The sequence below is a fragment of the Phalangium opilio genome, unplaced genomic scaffold, assembly GCF_054372755.1.
Source record: "Phalangium opilio isolate 3A_F unplaced genomic scaffold, DU_Popi_V2 ptg000079l_1, whole genome shotgun sequence".
Lineage (NCBI taxonomy): Eukaryota > Metazoa > Arthropoda > Arachnida > Opiliones > Phalangiidae > Phalangium > Phalangium opilio.
In genome coordinates, this window is record NW_028324187.1 from 7,612,670 (window position 1) to 7,629,011 (window position 16,342).

Genomic DNA, 16,342 nt, shown 5'->3' on the forward strand with positions numbered 1-16,342 from the left:
CTTGATATATATGTATACTTCGGGTAATGCACTTCTCTCAGTTAGATTCATGTTTGTAAAACGAAACCTTATAGTTAGTTAACCGAAACGTAGTGACGTAACGCCAAAAAATTGGGGAAAAGTATTTGGACCCACTTTATATGTATCTGAGAGCCTAAGTAACAATTTCTCATAATCGCAACGCTTTCATAACAGGGGGGAGGAAATATACATCAAAGGAAACCGACACCCTACACTGATTTCTACCCCAGTTGCGCTGCATGCACTTCAAAACTATATGGGTAGAAAAATTAGTCCCTAGTTGACAAATTAGCTAATGAGAATGAAAAAAGGTCGTTGCTACTTCTTGGAAATGTCTGAGAGAGAGAGACGAGACTCACGTGACCTGAACCCCCTGAAACCTTTCAAAACCACCCTGTATATCCTAATTATTATTATTTTTTTCTTGGGGAATATGAAAAATTTTGTAAACAAGTTCATTAAGAACTGACACAAGATATTATTTAATTTATTATTGTCATTTACACAATAAACAATAGGTCTGAATTGCCTCGCAAATTAGTGTAATAATAATAATAATACTCTGTTATAATTCCTTTTATAATGTCAGACTACACTCCTATGCTGTTTATTCTCAATTTATGCTATGACCCCACGTGGTATAATACACTTTGAATCAAAGCTCGCGCGTGCGGACACGTGGTTTTAACCAATATAATTTCGTATCATTTCAATCGCAGTAGCATTCGCTACTGCAATCAATGACTCCTTTTATAAAAGTGTAAAGTAATTCCCGCATTATTTACGACTTGGTGTACTATCTTTCAACTCTTCCAGAAGTTGCAAAAGTAAACTTCAAAAGCCCTGCGTCCGTTGGAATGCGAGCAATTTAAACCCCTGTTCTTAAAAATCAATTGTTAAAAGCTCTACTCTATTATTTTCCACTTTCTGAGTTAAATTACTTTTCCAAAAGGGTACAATTGTTTTTTCATATACCCTAGAACAAAAAGATGGTTAGACACTGTCTTTATGAGAAAATTGGCGGTTAGAGCCGAAAATATCTTAACGGATTCCAGAATACCCGCTTATATATATCTAGTGTAATTGATGTGAAAGCTACCTGCCGGCCTAGAAAATTTTCTATAACCGCTGATATAAACCTATATGCCCTAAGTATGGGTCTGCCATAATTGTAATCTACTTCCTTCCTTGTTCCCGTGAGGGGGGAGGGGGCGAGCAGCATCGTCTGCTTGAATCGGGTATGTGAACCCAGAGAGAGCTTAGATATGACTGGCTTCAACATTACCAGTCCGTATTGTTTGAAACCATTATCTAACGTCTTTGTTGTCAGTGCACATATCAAGAAAAGAAGGTGTTCAAACATCACACCCAACTTATTTGAAATTGAAAAGGATCTATTATAGGCGTAAATATGGAAATCACAGTATAGGCATGATTGATTATATTTTCTGTTTTTGGCAAATGCGTCACCAGGGGACGCTCTGCTACCGCCACGAGACGTCTCTCGGTACGACCCATACTTAAGAAGGATATGATAGTCTTATGCTTCTGAGTTTTTTCTTTAGCATAGAATATTGGAAAGGTGATTATTTCAAATGTCTCGAATTATTTTGCGATTGGAAAATGATTGTAATTTTGTTTGGGCGGGTCTCTGTTATAGATCAACTCGATCGCAAACCTATTCTCACAAGGAATTAACAGTTTTGAGATTATACAGTTTTTTTTTCTGCTTCTCGTAACTGTAAATATATAGATCATGTACCGCTATTTGTTATTGTTTTACAATGTACGTGTGGATATAAGACGTTTTTTTTTGGGCCTGACATTAAAAGATACTCCCCTTTCTTAAGAACTATAGTGAAGTAAGTCCGTATTAAAAAATGGTATAAGTAAAGTAATTCTTAACAAAGTTAATATCTTCGCGTGTTTGAAATGTAAGTCTGTATAGAGCTGTTTGTGCTTTTCTCTGATAGAGGGCGACAAGTTTTAGAGGTCATCACTGACGTCATAGTCCTCATAGATCATTTCGGTGTAATAAAGGGTCTCAGGATCGAGACATACAAGGGGGTTGCTCCCTTGTCGCCTCTGCGTACTCTCATGATTCCCTAATTCTACACACTCAGAAAGCATTTGATTAGGCGCTGCTCCTGCGCGCGGGGGCATTCTACAGCGCAGTCGCCAAAAAGTTCGATGGAAGGTAATGTAACCCACTTGGTTTCTCCTCTTAGTTACATCGAAGTGGTCTATTAAAACCGCGCATGCGTATGAAAGAAATCCTTGCGTACCGAGAATGACCGTTAGTAAGGAACTTAACTATTATTATCAACTTATGAAAGAGCATAAGATAGGGGAGGTACCCAGACACCGATAATAACACAACTGTAGAAACGATTATAGTTTCATCTTTACGATATATCGATAACTCTTCGATTTTATTCAATCTGGTAGAAATGTAAGGGATCATTTGAACGAACGAAAGGCTGCGCTATTACAAAATCGCCGCGGGTCAACTCTTCATGCAAGGAACAATTACAGCTTGCAAACGATGGATTATTTGTGAATTGCTTCATCGAACGGCTGGCTTTCAATGAGTTATAGACGTGATATCTAATTTCGAATACCTCGAATTCCTTAGTTACCTGTTGGCAAAGCAACTGTTTTATTTTTTCTTAACACACTCCTCAGAATTTAAAGTTATTGATTGTAATGACTGTTTATATCATGAGCGACAAGTTGATGTTTTGTTTTGAGTTGGTAGTTCAAACTTTTAGGTGTTTGATCCTATGTTGAAGTTTGTTCTGATTATGAACGCTTGGTGTTATGCCATGTCCGTTGACCTTGAATATGCACGGTTATACCACTTGGGCCTTGGATATCACTTCTTGATTCCTGGAATTACAGCCTCGTTCATTAATATCTCATGCATGCAGATGTGTAGATAATTTTTGAACGTGTTATCTATTCATCTAAAAACGTAATGGCTAAAAAATAAATTGGGGAATTTACAGGTACAGCAATTGATATTGTTCCCTAAAGTTAAGCCCCCGTTTGACCTTATGACCCCCTCTATCGGAGCTCTTTAGTATTGCCTGAAGGGACCCGCACTTTGGCGAGGAAAAGAGATTTAAAAAAAAATCGGCGATTTTGACCCCTATAATCAAAGTGACAAAATAAAATCGTTTGACCTTTCGCTTGACCTTTAGGCCGGGAACTATAGAACCACCTCAGCAGCGCTGAACTCCTCCTACTAAGGAAGGTTCACTTTGTGGCCCAGGGGTCCCGCATTTGTTTTACTTGGATTTTTTGGCCCGCGGTACAACTTTGGTATTTTTTTTGTGTACCCATATTTTCAAATTATTTTATGTAGCCATAGTATGCATTGCAATGGCCGAAGTGTTGGTTGTAGAAATATATGTCTGAAGCAATAGGGACAACAAGACAATTGTACCTTTTAACAAGCAAACGATATTTGTGCCTTCATTTTTGAAAATCTTTTATTAACCACACATTTTCATGACCCGTGGTAATTAAGACGCCATGTCGTTTTCAACTCTTTCTGGTTCATAGACCATACACCTCTTTCTGTAACACCCTGTAGAGAATCCTGAGTCGAAGTCAATCCACCCATTTTAAATCAGGACGACTTAAACACCCATGCTCCCACACCTAAATTTCATGACAAACATTTGAAGCTACTATAGGTAGCTTTTAACACCAAAGTGATGGAATCAACTCGCCGATAAAGAGCTGGTTTCCTTCCTCTCAAATAAAATAAAATATAAAGGTCACCGCGGGGTCATCCTTAATCGTAATGGTACCGAAATTTGAGGCATCGGACACTTGGGATGTGTGAAGGAAGATTTTCTTTACAATCCATCTAACTTAATTTAAAACAAAATAACTAAAACATACCAGACGCGATACAATGTTGTACTACCAAGTACCATAAGGGAATAGTACTACAAATTTGTTTGGCAATTGTTCTACCCCTTTTGTTAAAACTTACTCCTACGAAATACGGTGTTACCGTCAAACAAATTTTGGTGTAAACACGTTGCAGGTTGGGCCCTCCTTTCCTCTATATACCGGAAAACGTTTTAAGACTCTAGTGGCTTACTACTTGTTGTACTACATGGTCTGGTCTAATTCAACCACGGACCGCATTTTGTCGGTTTTCGACAAAGGGAAATCTTTAGGAGGCTAGTCGGCGCCATCCTTATGGGTACGTTATGGGTAAAGCCCCATTTCATTCTTCAAGCCATGGAACAGTAGAAAATAATACATACTAACTCTTATAAAACCAAAATTACGACGTACCTATACATATAGAAGCAACGAAATGTAAAGTGTATGTTTAACTCCATGGGGGTACTGTTCCGACCGAGTGTTCCCAACCCATCGCAAAGCTAAACCTCAAGGACTTCGTCGCTTCGACGGTAATTTTAGTTGAGTTTCGTGCGATTCTATTGCAAACACTGCCTACATGCATGCGTGAGTTTTAAATACGATTTTTTAGCTTCAGTCTTTCGCCTGCCCTTAACCCGATGACGTATCTCTATGGTTCTTGTTGTAGTATCGTTGACAATGCATTAACTACTGCCTACTGTCACTATACTCGCGTATTACCACTAGCGCCAGTGCACTTACTTTACGCACTATAAAATCTATGAATTTCTCCAATTTCTAACCGCATTTCAATAAGGTTTTACTTTTTCTTTCATGGCATTGTCACCAGCTTGTTCTTCAGATTGTAAAATTCTCTGGTACGTAAGACCCATACTTCCTAATATAAAATATACCCTTGGTATGTCGATGGGCTACCGGTCTTCCACACCTTCCTTTTTCCTCCATTACTTCCTAGGGTAAGTAAACTATATCCCAAGAGAAGTTTTCAGGCAAAAAAAAAGGTATTTTTACATTCAGGCACACTCCATATAAACTCTAGCTGCTTCCATTTCCCGTTATTTATTGTCAAGTGCGCTTGAAGACAACTGTAGAGATATTTTGGAAATACAATACGCATCTTTCATAGTAGCCTTGTATTTCTTGAAACTTACTGTCTAACAACAAATGGTCCCAAACATTGAAACATTTATTTCTTAGTTTGTGTTGGTCTGAAACCGTTTGTGTAGCCTTTGAGCAGCTTTAAATTCAACCAGGGAAGCTTAGAGACTATAGATCACGTGCGTGGGAAAAGTTACGACTTTTTATTGTACCTTCAATAAAACGGACCACGACAAAATGGCCTATTTTTGGGTGGTCCCGAAATACACGGTAGTCCGGACGGACTACAAATACAGATATATATGGTACCATTACTAGACCTCTGTAAATCAAATCTATTATTTTCCCTTAAAATTCAACTTTAGGAAGTTCAATGCTTTTCTCTACTAAGTGCTGTATTGTATTATTTAGTATTTATGACCACAACCCATGGTCCATGGATGGCTTTTGGTTTTGAACAACATTATGGAGACTTTTAGTTAGTCCTACTGGTTGCTGTGTTGGCGTGATCTAATCTTTTTGTAAAATATAACTCCCGCTTATGTATGGGCCGGGTATGTGTTATCTAGGTGGTTTAAGACATCTTATCGAGCTTTAGCTGTAGACATAAACCTATAATACTCCCCATAAGTATTTGCTACGAGCGTGCATCCTTTATAAAAAGGTAGGGGAGTGTCTCCTGGTGGCCGATTTTATTTTCCATGATCTTTATCTCTACTCCTAACCCTACTCAATCAAGGAACGATAATCACGGTATGGCTTGATCAGCTTGTTCGACGTCACGTGGTACAGTCGCGCCTTCGTCGCTACAGGCGAGAAGTAAACGGTACATTTGCTCTCGAAACTTCAAGCACCTCCCTTTGTATGGAAAAACCTATTCCAATATACTGTAGGCCCATACGGCAGAACGATACTTATGGAAATGATTACGGGGCTATGATGTAAAATAAATGATGATTACGCTGAATAATTAAGAATAGCGTGAAGAATTTAAAGTTAAAATATACATAAGATATTTTTCACACGCTAAAATACAAAGCTGTCAGTGTAGAAATGAAGGAAAAATTCTCATAATCATTTTCAATTATTATTATCTTTTTGAAATTCAATTTTGGGGTAAAAAGAAAAATAAATGTATTTTAGTCAAACTTTCCCACAAGATTCTGAAGAAAGACAAAAGCGAACTAACTAACACCGACAATGCATTTAGCCTTCACCTTTTGTGTTAACCCGTATTATAACCCAATATACATTTCTATTCTATACGCTATTTAACATTTTAAATATTTATGGGCCTTTTTAGTTTGTGGGGGTGTAAGTTACTTGGTATATAAAGGGGCCCTTAAAAGCTGTTTTTGAAAATTCCCATACAATAACAATACAGATGCTTCGGAACAACTGCAGAAGCAATTAAAAAAAGCTGTATGTATTGTATAAACTATAGAATTTCACTTTTCGGTTTTTTTTTTTTCGGAATCCGAATTTCGATGTTAATTACGAAGAAATATATAATAGTAAACGTTTCTTAGCGGCGTCTGTTTTTCAATGTATGCCGTGAATTGTGGGTGGATTGATCACGATTTACCGATAACTAGAAAATAATACCTGCCGCAATGCATCCTGGGCGCGTTCTTAACATATTGCTTTAACTTACTTTAAAGGAATTGTGCAAGAAAAAAATATTAGCGACAAAAATTAACACTCAAAGATTACTAACCCTTGGTTTTTGGTATATTTGCTTTATCCCATACGATATATGTATTATATAAGGGCAAGCAATGATTTGTTCCCCTTTTGTAAAGGGTAGATGAAATGTACAATTTACAAAGGTATTTGGTAGCTCAAGAAAGATAAATAAGCAATCCGCTTTTCGTCCCCTGGTTTTTGTGTTCTAAAGAAAGTATTTCACCATACCTTTAAAAACAAACCAAAACCGAACCAAAAAAAAACTTCGGCAAAAAGCAAAAAAAGCTTAATTATTTGAAACGAGAGTTTTGGTGGTTGCGCGCGATCTCAAAGCGGGGGTGTACACATTCTTCCTTTCGTTCTGTGTTTTTTACCGATACCCGAGAGGGCCGATAGCCCAGTAAAGGTCACCGCGGGGTCACCTTCGAGAAAATGAGAGAAAGAAAAGGCTATTATTTTTTACTTTTTCTTTGGGACGCGTTGCGTTGGCGTAGCAGCTGTTGAACCATGACCTCTGGGGGTCAGATTGCACTCGAGATTACCCAACTTTGATATGAAGCCAAGATTTTTGGCTCTCTTTTTTTGCTCTTAGTTTGGGGGTGTGAAACGCTAGCCCGTTTTCACTCGTTTTACATAAGGTGCATGAATATATGAATAAGATGTAAAATTAAAAATGCTCGTGAATTTACGTTAATATCAGATGAATTTAAACACAATGAAGTTGAAGTTAATAAGACGTTTAAATTACGCATAACTAGAACGCCATTTGGGCGATTTACAAGTCATGTCAGTTGAACCTTGCACATGTAGCGTTACCAGTAAGGTCAGAACACTCAGTTACACACTACTTATACTGCATTAGGCGTTGGGTAATGTAGTGTTAAATAGTATCAATAAAACTTTATTTTGTAGGCCTATTTTTCGCATTGAAGTGCATCTATATTTATCTGATTTCCTGACTTCATCATACATCAGGTAATTGGTGAGATGATAATGTCACTAGATATCCTTACGTCAGCGTTAGAAATTCCAAGGCAATCATATTACAGTAAAAGCAAAGAGGGTATAAAGAAGGGGAGTTGAAGCTAGCATCTTAGGAAACTCGTTTTGCTACGAGTTCTCGCATTTATTTTTTTTTTGTGACATTTTCCTTCTAATATCCGGTTAACCGCATTTCAACCAATGGGAAGATTGCAGAGAAAGATGCGCACGCACACCGGAAACTAAGAGCTAAGTAAACTTTCAAAGCGAAACAATCTACCCACTCCTGCCTTCTACTCCCCCTTTTTATACCCTCTTTGGTAAAAGTAACTACTAAAAATATCTTCAACAGTTCTAAATGACACGTGACCTTCTTGCGTAGTCATTCTCCATATTGTTCATATCAAGCTTAAATCTTGGTTAAGGTAATTGCATTTCCACTTTAATAGCTACCATTCGGCGGTGTTTTCTGTACCATACCAATACCAGGTAGGCCTAGCTAGTGTTGTTAAAAAACTGAATCCGGTATGGTACAGCCGAAGGAAACTCAGATTATTTATACTTAACATGGCCGGCAGCTAAAAAATGCCAGAAAGTTGAATTTCAATGAGAGAGCCAGCCTAAGGTTGAATAGTTCGGAGGAAAAAGTGAAGCTAGAGCATCTAAATGGGTGTGGGCGAATTCGTAATCAGGGTCATGACCCCGGTCTTTCCATATTTCGCCCTTTCGTGCTGGTGCCATCGTTATGTTTCCTTTAAAACATTCGAGTAGGTTTTGGATTAACGGGGTAAATTCCCGCGTTGAATAAATTTATTATTTCAAGACTTACTTTTTTTATTAAGATCTATAGACCTACTTTATCAAATATTAAACTGCATGCTGGTAATATTAGGCCTAACTCTATTGTATATTATATAAAAGTATTATATGATATCATTCATGACCTTTATAGATGGATGGGTATTTTAAATTTTCTTAAAGGTTGTTTTAGTAAAGAGGTAGGTTTGTAATCTTTCGTATGCATGCATTTTGTATAAATTGTTAAACGTTACTACGAGTTAGGTCTAAAAATTGGTCTAATCTCTTTTTGTAGAGGGCGAAGTTCAACTTCATTTGCGTAATGTTACTCCAATAGAGCTGTTAATATTGCTGGTAGTGCCTATTTTGTGGATCTACAGCCTGTATTTATGTGCAAAATGGATCACAAAGTGGATATTTTTCATCATTAACAGATGGTGAGCTTTAAGTTTTTGGTTTTTACAATTGTATTGCGTAAGCCTTGGCCCTTTGAAATGGGTATTGCGTAAGCCTTGGCCCTTTGAAATCGGTATTGCGTAAGCCTTTGCCCTTTGAAATCGGTATTGCGTAAGCCTTGGCCCTTTGAAATCGGTATTGCGTAAGCCTTGGCCCTTTGAAATCGGTATTGCGTAAGCCTTTGCCCTTTGAAATCGGTATTGCGTAAGCCCTTGCCCTTTGAAATCGGTATTGCGTAAGCCCTTGCCCTTTGAAATCGGTATTGCGTAAGCCCTTGCCCTTTGAAATCGGTATTGCGTAAGCCTTGGCCCTTTGAAATCTGTATTCAGTAGCCGAAAATAGAACACCAGTTCATGAATTTATAGTAATACCTAACTGCTACTATTTTGACTGCCATTTTAAGGGCGTACATCGCAAAACAAATCCAATTTATTTAAACGGGGGCGAACTCAATTTTACCATCATCCCACGCGTCAAACCAATACTGCATCTTAACCCCACAATAACCCCATGGTCCCATACGCCACCTGGATTTAACCTGATATTATATCTTGGTCAAGCCAGATAGATACCTGAAGCGTGACCTCTATATTTACTTGCGCGAAAACCTATTTGACCTTTGAAATTGACCCTCCCCACCCTCCCGAAGACGTTAAGTGTATTTTACAAAGCCGATTCTTGAAATATAATTCGCAAGTTGGTAATGTAATATACGTATAAATGAAAAACTCGTATAAATGTGCACGAGGGGTTGGATAGTTTATTTCCTTCTAAAGTAACAATAATACATCCTAAATGATTTCCCCCTGGTGGTCAAACTATTTATAACTCCCTTCCTAAGCTTGCACCTTTCCAAAATTGTTCCTAAAAATTAACCACAATGATATAAAATACTTGAACAGTTTAGAAAAATATTGAATTATAAATTTAAGTGAAGTATTTGACCCCTTGGCATTCTTTAAAAGTAAGGTATGATACCTATCCAGTTTTTTTTCTTTTTTTTTTTTTTTGGTCAAAAGGGAGCGGTAACTCCAATACCATTCGTCATTGTCAGATTGGGCCACGATTTATAGCGCCCTCTCTTATCATAAAATGAAAGTGGGTGGCGGGAAAATTCCTTTTTTCTATACCTGGGGAATTTGAAAAAGGCGGGAAAGGGGGGGGGGTTCAATGGTGCGTGGATGATTTCACGAGATCGGGCCAAAGGCACGCGCATCTTGGCCCGCTAATTACAGGGTCGAACCAAGGCTTACTTGCTTGCTGTTCTTTCCTGAGTTTATCGAGTTTCTTTTCTTTCCAAATGTAATGTGCAAAAAAATTAAAGTAACCTCCCCAACCCTTGATTGACTTTGCAGTTTGCACTATAACTATTTAAAATTAAACTTTATTTGTTAATATTCGTGATAACAAAGAAAGAATTGGAACTAAATAATCTTGTTCAAAAATTGCACAAAGGCTAAAGAATTCCAGAAAAATTTAGTAGTGATTTTTTGCCACAAATGAAATGCGCATAAAAATAAACTAACCTCTCCAACCCTTGATTGACTTTGCAGTTTGCACAATAACTATTTAAAATTAAACTTTATTTGTTAATTAATATTCATGATACCAAGAAAGAATTGGCACTAAACAATCTTGTTCAAAAATTGCACAGAGGCTAAAGAATTCCAGAAAAATTTAGTAGTGATTTTTTTGCCACAAATGAAATGCGCAAAAAAATTAAAGTAACCTCTCCAAACCTTGATTGACTTTGCAGTTTGCACAATAACTATTTAAAATTAAATTTTATTTGTTAATATTCATGATACCAAGAAAGAATTGGCACTAAACAATCTTGTTCAAAATTGCACAGAGGCTAAAAAGAATTCCAGAAAACTTTAGTAGGGATTTTTTCAATTTTTGCCATTTGAAGTAAGTTTGGCAATTTATGACCTCATCTCCATAAATGTATAAACGTAGACTTTTAAATTCTACGTTGTCCAAAAACGGTATCGGTTATTGATGGGTTATGGCCTAAAAATATTCGGTATACCAAAAATACATCGTGAAAGGATGAGAATGTAATTTAACCGCTCAGTTTCTAACCAATAATTACGCAAAAAAATAGAACACGGTTTGGTTTGGTTTCGGTTCGTCCCCAAAATGTAAGGGGTTTTCATGGTCTACCAGGCGACTACCGTATATGCCAAATGCATACGCATTTATAGTCTCTGGAATAGCCGGGCGTATCTCTGGTACTGCCCTCTCTAGAAAGAACACAAACAAGATGGGCAAGGCTTATCAGGGTTTTCCGATGTTGAACTTAATAAACAAGATCGCGCAATAATACAAGATACTATGGTTGTTGATGTACAATCGTATTTGCATCCATATAAGTATTGTGACCAAATACTTAGATAATCTAGTTGTTTTTATAACTGAAACGAACATGTAGAATTTACATTTAAAACAAGAAATTAAGCGTGATTTAATTAACGTGGCAAATGCTTTGGGAAAGCCAATAAGATCATTTAAACTTTTTGTTACTTGTTGGAGGGAGGGGCTCTATACTGGGCTATGAGCCGGACTGAAGTAAATACTAAAAGTTTTCCATTCCTACTTCTAAAATTAAATCTATCCCTGATAGTACCTAAGCCTTGTTTTAAATTTTTAAATTGCACAGGACACTTTAAAACAATCGTTAAAATTCTAACCACCCAGCCGTATCGGTTCAGGCTAATAACTTTTGAATCCACTGACTTTAAAAGTATAAAAATAAGAAATGGGTCTTTTTTCCAAGGTACCGATGGGTTAAAAATGTAATTACCACTTTTGTTTCGATTCCGCCTATAGCTTTCTATCACACTGATAAATATTCGGCCACTATATATATATGCCTCTTTGGCGGCTTCTGCAAGCCACTGAAACCTAACCAAGAACCACTTTACCTGAATCCGTAAGGACCGTAATAGAGGGGATCTAGATATAGGTAAAGATTTTCCGCGCTAATTAGGGGTTTAGAAAAAAAAATTTGAAATTAAAAAATTGAATTTTTCCGGAATTATTTTTCCGCTTTTCAAGATTTTTCTATAATAGGCGCATTTTTTTGTTATCTTTGATACATTGTAGCAAAGTTAGTTAAAGAAGACGACTGTGTTTAGCCCAGGGCCAATAGAATTGCTCGTACATTCTTGATAGGGATAATTCATAAAGATTGAATTTGAAATTATCAGACGGGTAGATTTTGATAATTATTTATTTAGTAAATTTTACGGAGGTAATTATTTATTTTGTAAATTTTACGGAGGTAATTATTTATTTAGTAAATTTTACGGAGGTATTTAATAAATTAGCGGTGATTTACCGACTTGTTTCTCCAGTCCTTGATGCACTCTTAAGGCAATGGTTTAATTTTTTTTTATGGATACCGTTGTTTTTCTTGTATTCATTTTGGTTAATTAGAACTGATTAAACTTTCCAACCTCTAGTTCCGTGGGCTAAAGTGAACCCGGGGAGCTGGTTGCGTTAATTGCAGGTGTCGGCGTACCGCCGGTGCCAAAAAACCAAGCCAACAACTTAAACGATGGATAGCTTAGGGACCCCCTCCCAAGGTGCACGAGCCAATCAGTAGGGGGCCGACCCAAATAACCCCGATACCTTAGCTTACCCTACCCTTTATGGGCAACGATTAGTACTTGCGCTACAATTTCTAGGAATTCCACCAAAAAATACTTTAAAGAGAGTGTGGAGTGAATCATAATGTAAAATAGATAATTCCCAAATTTGGTGTTGTCTTTTCAAAAATCGTTGGTAAAATTTTGGGGTTTAACCACCTAGGGTATGTTGATGGGTATATAGACAACAAAGGCTCGAATTAAGATGTGGCTTCAAAAAATACGGGCCTTCCAAATTTGGTGTGGGACTGCACTTTGAAGCCTTATTTAAGGTCTTTGCGTCCTATCATTCCTAAGCTTTAACCCTAATTGAAGCAGTCGACCCTTTTGAATATGGTCTATTTTATGCTCTCCCAGTTTAGTATACGGATATCTTTTATCGCCTGCAGTATTGCGATTTTCAGACGAAATAAATGTTGGTCCAATCGCACCACGCATTTGCATTTCACTATCACTTTAAAAATGCCCAACAGAACAAACAGGGCACGCAGACTGGGTCCCCGGGTCGATATCGTGATTTATTCAGCGCGTGATATTTGGAAGGGGTTCCTTTTTATTTTTTCCAAACTCCGTTTACCAATTCGGCTCTTTTAACCCCGAAATGCGGTGCAGAAAACAACACTCCTTGATAAAAAGAAAATTAACCAAATTGGAAATTTTCTCTCCCCGAAGAAATTACTTTGTTTTAAATTGGCCCGAATGGAATGTATATATTTTCACCTTTCCCCCTTAACCATGCATGCAAAGGCCTAACCTAAACCCTAGTAAACAGATCCGTTACCGAGCACTATTAATTGGCTTCGACTTGGAAAGAAAAGTGGGGTCCAGATGAACAATATCCGTCTATGGTTCCTGCTTAAATGTTTATCGGGTATTAAATTGGTTAAAGATGGTAATTGACTGTTCAGAGTACCCGCCGGTCATCCATGAGGTCCCGGGCAATTCCCGGGTAAGGTACCCTACCCTACGGGTAAACCGCCGTAAATTTAACCGGACTATTACTTTGCGTCTGATGTGTGTTTGGAATCTCATGAATGTTATTTGTATCGTTTAAGGTCTAAATTAGACTGATATTGACTTGGTTTTTCATGGTGCTTCTGATAAGTTTGCCATAAGTAAAAGGTTGGATGTTTTTTGGGTCAGGGAACATGGGACCTACAACATACTTCGCACTCAGTTTGACAGTTTTTTGGCAGAATTTATACATTAACCCTTTGATTACTTTTATTATAAATGCATTTGATTAAAACTGCCATATTTTGTTTGGTCAAGAAGTCCATTACACAAAACGATACCCAATAATAGACTAACATCATATTATTCAAAAATACATGTAGACTTCTAATTTTCAACCCCTCACCGATCTTGCATCCTGTTTACGCTACCTTGCATGTTTTGATAAAAATGAAAAAAAAAATAATAATATTGTTTTCTAGTAATAACATGACGAAACACAATAAAACCAATTACTATAGGGAAACATAGTCATATCGCACACCGTGCATTTGAAGGGGTTTATTGCCTGGGCGGTCTATGACCGGGTTCAAGACATGACCCTGAGTCCCCGACCCGATGCGGCGGGTCCTTCGTGGAACAAACAATTGTCGCGCGCCAAGCACAGGTTTTACCGCTATAGTCACGAGTCATTAGTTGTCATTGATACACCTTGCAAATCTATGGACCACCCAACGGTATACTGTCTAGCAGGTGTGCCTTTCTGTTACGTTCAAATGTTATTTGCCTTATTATCCTCTCCATAAGTATTGGTCGAATTTTGAGGGCACTATATTTCTATTGTGTGGATTTCTCCTGGTGGATATCTTTACCCCTTACCCGACCAGACTAAGGAAGGAAAATTACAAAAACTTGCGCAGAAGCCAACGCGCAGATTATTTACCTCCCGTCAAGTAGCAAAACACCAAACGGAGCCCGTGTTTACTATAGGCTGAGGCTAGCCCACTCGCACTGCCTCTAGCGGTGTTTCTTGGCACGATGGAAATAACCTTTGAAGGCATTCTCCCTTCCTGTGGTGTTAGTTTCTCTGCTGCAATAATTTTTTATTATTCTATTCCGGTTTGGAGACGAAACGTTTAATGGTAGATGGCGCTATGTTTTATGCCGTCTCTTGTGTAGAAGGTAGGCCCCATGGAAGACAAATACTTATAGAAAGTATAGGGTTATGCTATTAGTGTATAAATCGTTGTTTACAAAATCAAAGGGGATTTTTTTACAGTAAGTTTTTTTAAGAATCGCGTGTAAATGAAGGGTTTCATGAAACGCAGCCCTATTTTCTATTCTTTTGTTATTATTTTTGTTACGGGGCTCGAAATTACTGAGTAAGTAAACTAATAATTTGGAGCTATAAAAATAAGGCAAACTTTGTATCAGTATTTTGTTACCCCGCGTTGTCAGAGACGATGAAGTCTATTGTTCTCTTGTCGACAAAAAAGCCTGCAACGGAATCTTAATTTCCAAAAAGGTCTGAGCTAAATATTTATTTATTTCTAAAGTCTAATTTTTAAAGTGGTCCAGGCAATATTTAAATTGGTCATTTGCCCTGTACCACCACCTTATTTCCCACGCTAGGCGTGCCTAAGTCTTGAATATTTCATATTGACCCTTTTCAAAGGTGTATGGGTAAAATTAAGGAGTCCAGTGTTTGAGCACCTGGTCTTCTTAAGGGTATGTGGACAACTAACATTTAAATTAAATAATATGACACTTAAACAATACGGACCATCCAAATTTATTAGTGGACTGGTTAGTAGGTCTGCAGTATTGTATACTAATTTGTTCCGTCGGCGTTCTCGCGATACTCAATTCAATCAAAATAAGCCTTGGTCTGGTATTGAATAACTAACAAGTACCCAATCAAATATAATGCACCAATACGCAATTTATATATAATTTTTTTCGAATTCTACGAAACAGCCTGGTGCATGCATACACTACACGCGAAGATATAATAATAATAAATAATAAAAGAACCGAATTATCTACTTTTTATAAATTCTATTTTGTTGACCTTTCGGGCGCAAAAATGTATCCCTTTTTCAGTTTTGGGCTCGCGCTCTCGAGGGGGTGAAAGTCAAAATCGTGCGTGGCTCGAGGGGAACCCCAAAATTAAGCAAATTATAGCGCTTGCACGAGCTTAAGAGATTCGTTCGTTCGTTTCTTTTCTTTTTTACTTCATTGCAACCATTTTTCCTATACTATAGTGTACCATAACGATCGTGTTTATCCACCGTATTCCATTCCGTTCTTTCTATATTGTTGCTGCTGCCGTACAGTGGGGGTGGACTGGTGTCTAATCTCTATAATCCTGCACTTTCTTTATATCTTTTAGCTCGTCAAAAGTTTAAATATGGAAACTTATTTCATTGTGAATTGTCGATGGATGATGTAGGCATAGGTAGTTCTGGTATTTTTGTTCGGGGTTACGATGCTAGATATGGAATAGTGTTCTAAAGATATCATTTTTGTGCTTGTATTTTCATTGTCTTAATTCTAGGGGATAGGTTTTGGTTTGGAGAGCTGGTACAGTGGTGTTGAGTGGTCAGAAAACACCGCTTTGTGCTGGTTTTTTTCTCATTATCTTAATTCTAGGGGATAGGTTTTGGTTTAAGAGCTGGTATAGTGGTGTTGAGTGGTCAGAAAACACCGCTTTGTGGTGGTTTTTTCTCATTGTCTTAATTCTAGGGGATAGGTTTTTGGATTGAGAGCTGGTACAGTGGTGTTGAGTG

The 16,342-nt window shown here is 37.5% G+C and overlaps 1 long non-coding RNA gene across 1 annotated transcript in view; it reads left to right on the forward strand.

The window, feature by feature from the left end:
• LOC149654631 (uncharacterized) overlaps nucleotides 1–16,342 on the forward strand; it is a 159,789-nt gene that overhangs the window by 68,062 nt on the left and 75,385 nt on the right. Inside the window, exon 4 of the long non-coding RNA XR_016370703.1 lies at nucleotides 8,786–8,927. This is a non-coding gene — a long non-coding RNA (uncharacterized LOC149654631). The remainder of the gene's footprint in view (nucleotides 1–8,785; nucleotides 8,928–16,342) is intronic.